This window comes from Symphalangus syndactylus, chromosome 5 (assembly GCF_028878055.3).
Source record: "Symphalangus syndactylus isolate Jambi chromosome 5, NHGRI_mSymSyn1-v2.1_pri, whole genome shotgun sequence".
Classification (NCBI taxonomy): Eukaryota; Metazoa; Chordata; class Mammalia; order Primates; family Hylobatidae; genus Symphalangus; species Symphalangus syndactylus.
In genome coordinates this window covers 78,749,200-78,755,011 of record NC_072427.2, presented here as the reverse complement: position 1 = coordinate 78,755,011, position 5,812 = coordinate 78,749,200, and the positions used below count along the sequence as shown (strand labels likewise).

Sequence of the window (5,812 nt, the reverse complement as noted above, 5' to 3'; positions counted from 1 at the left end):
CACCGATGCAGCGTGAGCTTCAGGGCGCCTGCAGGGTTCTCAGGACTCCTCTTCAGATGTGACTTTGGACCCCTCCGAGTGAGAATGGATGGGCTCACCACATGTGGTGAGGCGGGCCAGGGCCTCGCTGCAGCACAGAAGGATCCCATGGCCCTCGAGGCGTGGTGTCAGGTGAAAATTCACTGATCCGTGAGCCCTCTGCCTCCCTCCTCCTTTGAAAGAGCAGTGGACCGCCCCGCTTCTAAAAGCCCTGGGGCTCCTGCAAGCCGACACCGCTTTCCAGGACACGTGCAGACAGGGACCCGGCAAATCCGAGTAGAGACGAGGCGATCAGGCGCGCACTGACGTATCCTAGAGCTGATGGGGCGAATGCATGTCACCGGAGGCATATGGGGCGATAGCGAAACCAAGAAGGGTGTCCAGGCATGTGCCCGGAGGCAAGGGGGAACAAGTGGCCTTTCCCTGAGTGCCAAGGGAAATGAAAGAAGACCTGGGATCCAGGAGGGGCCTGTGCCTCCGGCCAAGCCACAGTTTGAAATGCCTGCCAGAGGAGCAAAGAGCTTTCCGCAAGATTAACCCCACCCCCAACCCTTCACGCCCAGGCAGCCCTGACGCATCCTCCCCTGCACGCGACCCCAGCCGCAGTCCGGCGCAGTACCTTTGGTTTCCTGACATTCCTTACAGCCAGAAGATTCAGGGAGACAGTCCGCCTATGAGCAGAGGAGAGGATGTCCCTCAAGAGTGACACGGGAATTGCAGAGGAGATTCGACAGCACCTGTCCTAGAAGACAAGGCCTGTCAACGTCGCCCAGCGCTGATTCTAGGATTCTAGGGGAATCCGCCCTGTGGACCCCATGGAGAGGTCAGGCCGGAGCCTCGGAGGCTGGACACCCAAGGGCTGCCGCGGAGGACTGCTGCGTTGCCCAGCCTCAGGGACTGGTTTCTAAGACAACCGTGGGAAGCACTGTGACGGGAGAATCCGCTCGCTCCTCGCGCATGCGCACTGGCTGGGCCAACTCGCGCTCCGCTCCCAGCAGTCAGGCCCCGTCCCCTTTAAATAAGGGCAGCTGCGCCCCAGCAGAGGGGGATCCTGCTGCAGCCCCGGCGCTGCGGCTGGATCCGGGGTCCAGTTTGGGGCCGGATGGGGGAGGGGGCCGCGCGTGTCCCAGGGCCCAGCACCCAAGAGTCCGGTGTTCGGGACCTCCTTGAGCCGAGTTCCACCGACGCAGCGGGAGCTTCAGGGTGCCTGCAGGGTTCTCAGGACTCCTCTTCAGATGTGACTTTGGACCCCTCCGAGTGAGAAAGGATGGGCTCACCACATGTGGTGAGGCGGGCCAGGGCCTCGCTGCAGCACAGAATGATCCCATGGCCCTCGAGGCGTGGTGTCAGCTGAAAATTCACTGATCCGTGAGCCCTCTGCCTCCCTCTTCCGTTGAAAGAGCAGTGGCCCGCCCCGCTTCTGAAAGCCCTGGGGCTCCTGCAAGCCGACACCGCTTTCCAGGACACGTGCGTGCAGACAAGGACCGGGCCAAACCGAGGTGGAGACGAGGCGATGAGGCGCGCACTGACGTATCCCAGAGCAGACGGCGTGAATGCCTGTCACCGGGGGCACGTGGGGCGATGGCGAAACCAACAAAGGTGTCCAGGCGTGTGCCCGGTGGCGAGCGGGAAGGAGTGGCCTTTCCCTGAGTGCCAAGGGAAATGAAAGGAGACCTGGGGAACTCGAGTTGGAAGAGCCGAGTCCGGACTCACAATGAAGCTGAAACCGCCACCCTGTCTTCCCCAGCCCGACTCCGGCCGTCGCCGTCGCCGCCGGGGGGAGGAGGGCCATGATCCAAAGGAATCAGAGCGGTTGAGAAAACGTTTTACTGGTGATCTGAGCTTGGAAACTACAGATGACAGTTTAAGAGCACATTCGGAGAAATGGGGCACACTCACAGATTCTGTGGTAATGAGAGACCCCCCATACAAATCGTTCCAGGGGCTTTGGTTTTGTGACTTATTCTTGTGTTGAAGAGGCGGATGCAGCCATGTGTGCTGGACCACACAAGGTTGATGGGCGTGTAGTGGAACCAAAGAGAGCTGTTTCTGGAGAGGATTCTGTAAAGCCTGGTGCCCATCTAACACTGAAAACAATTTTTGTTGGTGGTATTTAAGAAGATACAGAAGAATATAATTTGAGAGACTACGTTGAAAAGTACGGCAAGATGGAAACCATAGAAGTTCTGTGAGACGGGCAGAGTGGACAAAAGAGAGGATTTGCTTTTGTAACTTTTGACGATCATGACACAGTTGATAAAATTGTTGTTCAGCAATACCACACTATTAATGGGCATAATTATGAAGCGAAAAAGGCCCTCTCTAAACAAGAGATGCAGTCTGCAGGATCACACAGAGGTCGTGGAGGTGGATCTGGCAATTTTATGGGTCGCGCGGGAAACTTTGGAGGTGGCGGAGGTAATTTTGGCCGTGGTGGAAACTTTGGTGGAAGAGGATGCTATGGTGGTGGAGGTGGTGGCAGCAGAGGTAGTTATGGAGGAGGTGATGGTGGATATAGTGGATCTGGAGGAGATGGTGGCAACTATGGCGGTGGTCCTGGTTATAGAAGTAGAGGGGGCTATGGTGGTGGTGGACCAGGATACGGAAACCAAGGTGGTGCACACGGTGGAGGTGGTGGAGGATATGACGGTTACAATGAAGGAGGAAGTTTTGGCGGTGGCAACTACGGTGGTGGTGGCAACTCTAATGATTTTGGAAGTTATAGTGGACAACAGCAATCAAATTATGGACCCAGGGAAGGGGGCAGTTTTGGTGGAAGAGGCTCGGGCAGTCCCTATGGTGGTGGTTATGGATCTGGTGGTGGAAGTGGTGGATATGGTAGCAGCAGGTTCTAAAAACAGCAGAAAAGGGCTACAGTTCTTAGCAGGAGAGAGAGCGAGGAGTTGTCAGGAAAGCTGCAGGTTACTTTGCGACAGGCCTCCCAAAAGCGTTAGAGGAACTGTAAAAATCCGCCACAGAAGGAATGATGATCCATAGTCAGAAAAGTGAGTGCAGCTTAAACAGGGAACCCTTCTGGTTCAGGACTGTCGCAGCCACAGTTCGCAAAAAGTGCAGCTATTGATTAATGCAATGTAGTGTCAATTAGATGTACATTCCTGAGGTCTTTTATCTGTTGTAGCTTTGTCTTTTTCTTTTTCTTTTCATTACATCAGGTATATTGCCCTGTAAATTGTGGTAGTGGTACCAGGAATAGAAAATTAAGGAATTTTTAACTTGTCAATATTTGTGTAGTTCAGTTTTTCTACATTTTAGTACAGAAACTTTAACAAAATGCAGTTTCCAAGGTGTTTCCCTGTGAGTTAACAAGCAAAGAAGATCGTTGTTAATTACTACTTTGTAGGAATGTTGCTGAAGTTAACTGTGAAGAAACACCTGCCGACTTGCAGTTTAAGGGGAATCTATTCTCCCCATTTCCAAAGCATGATATGAATGGGCGCGGACATGTGGAGAGAATAGATCATTTGTGTGTTTGCAATGTGTGTTTTAGATAAATAGGGTTGTGTATTTAAATTAGCATTTGTGAATTTAATAGCATTAAGGTTACTTTCAAATGAGAAAAATGTCAACATTTCTATTTGGTTTTGTGCATTTTCTTTTAAAATGTAATCATGATTTTAGTGTGTTAGACTTGCTGAGTCCTAGCCGTGTTTAGAACATCTCTATTCTACATTTATCTTGGTCAGATTTGAACTGCAGCCATAGGTTTTGGGTGTAAGGAGGGTTTAGTGCCCTCCATTTATATTCTGAAAAGGGAGAGTGGATGTTTTCCCTCTCCTACATTAGAAACCATTCTTAAAACCTGTTGAAAATATAGAACCATTAGGCCTGCTATATCTGAGCAAATTAGTGGGTACCTTTTTTTTTCTTCTTTGAAGCACAAGCACCCCATAAATCTTGAGTTACTTTCCTTAAATTCTTTTTTTTTTTGATATAAGTTTTCAGAGCAAGAGAATAAAAGTCATGTGTTATTAAACCCGTAAGTGGCTGGCATGCTTTCCTGTTTGTATTCTATTCCTTTTGCTGGATGAAACCAAGGATAGTTTAGGTATAATTGTCCAAAATAACCTAACTGCAGCAGAAATGTAGCACAGTTGCTTAGTACAGGCTTCTCACTTCTTACAGACCTGAATTCAAACTTGGATAGTCTGAGTTCTTAAGTTCCCAAAGAACACACGGTCATTTCTTGTTTACATTTCAACATAAATCATGTTGTCACCAATGATTTTGGAAGGCCCTGTTAGAGAAGAGTTTTAGTTACTTAGGTCGTATATTCGTATATTAATATAAACAAATGTCTAGTGTTTTGCTCCCGCGAGTGCTTACAATTTCATTCGAACCCTGAGTATGTGCCCTACCGTTACTCTTTCTTTGGTAGTTATACGTTGAATTCAAGTCTTTTTTGTTTGAAGAAGTACTAAGCAAACAAGCAATCAGAAGGGGAATGGGGCGTGCTAGTGTTTGAAAATGCTCTCTTGTTGCTCTAATTCTGGGCCTCTGTGCATGAATATTTGGATGCGTGCTGTGCCAGCATGGAAATTGGTCTTCACACACACTGCGGTTTTCCAGAAACATTCACAAACCAACAAATGGAACAGACATTCCATTTGTTAATGGGCATATATGTGAAGAGCAGTGTCGAAAATAGGCTAATATTAGGAAGTGGTTAAGTCCTTAATTACTTCAAGCGTGGTTATATAATGGACACTGTCAATGTTCATAACTTAAACCTGGGTACCCAGTCAAAATAATGCTTGGGAAATATTAAAATTCAGCTCAATTGTCTCACGTTCCTTTATTCATATAAATAAAGTTGAAAGGAATGGGGGAGATGAACATTTCCCGTTTTATGTTTGCGAAATGGTTTGACACAAACTTGACAGTATCTTTCAATGGCATGAGGTTAATTGTACAGTTAAACAACTTTCTATCCTCTGGAACTAGTATTATAGTGAAAATCTTTACAGTAAGTTGATGTTTACAACCTATAAGCAGGTGAAATCTCTGTATGTGACCTGTTTATCAGTTGTATTATCTTAGCTCTTGTGAACAGTGTGGAAAAGTAAGCCGTGAGGAGGGCGATGTAACCAGCTTTAAAGGACCTAAGGTGTGCTTTTTAAGCACACCCTGGATCACAGAAACTCACTAAGACAGGACTTCAGCAGCCTTTTGCGTTTGGACAAGTCAGCATAAATAAAGAATGACAAGGCAGCAGCAAGAGCTTCAACTACAGAGAAGTGAAGGCATAAGATACTATGAGGAGAGTGAGCAACTTTCCAAAAGCTAGTTAAATGTGCTTATACCAACTGAAATGTCGAAGAAAGTCTAGCAGGAAGGAGCTCTTGGCCTTTTGGAACATCAATGAGACATAGTTGCCACAGTCACTAGGTCTAGCACTTAGACCTGCAAGGAAGGGCAATAAGCATTAGGTAATCCTTGAATTTGAATTCTTTCACTAACTAAAGAGTAATTTACTGGAAAAAAAAAAAAAAAGAAAAAGAGAGAAGCAATGGGAAGCAGGAGGGGACCTGTGCCACAGTCCAAGCCACAGCTTGAAATCCCTGCCACAGGAGCAAGGAGCTTTCTGCAAGATTCACCCCACCCCCAACCCTCCACCGCCCAGGTAGTCCTGACCCAGTTGGCCCTGCACGCGACCGCAGCCGCAGTCCGGCGAAGTCCCTTTGGTTTCCTGACATTCCTTACAGCCAGAAGATTCAGGGAGAGAGTCGGCCTATGAGCAGAGGAGAGGATGTCC

At 48.3% G+C, this 5,812-nt stretch overlaps 1 pseudogene; it reads left to right on the top strand.

The window, feature by feature from the left end:
- The first annotated feature begins 1,709 nt into the window (after positions 1–1,709).
- On the top strand, positions 1,710–2,894 carry LOC134736726 (heterogeneous nuclear ribonucleoprotein A3-like; annotated as a pseudogene).
- Positions 2,895–5,812: the final 2,918 nt, after the last annotated feature.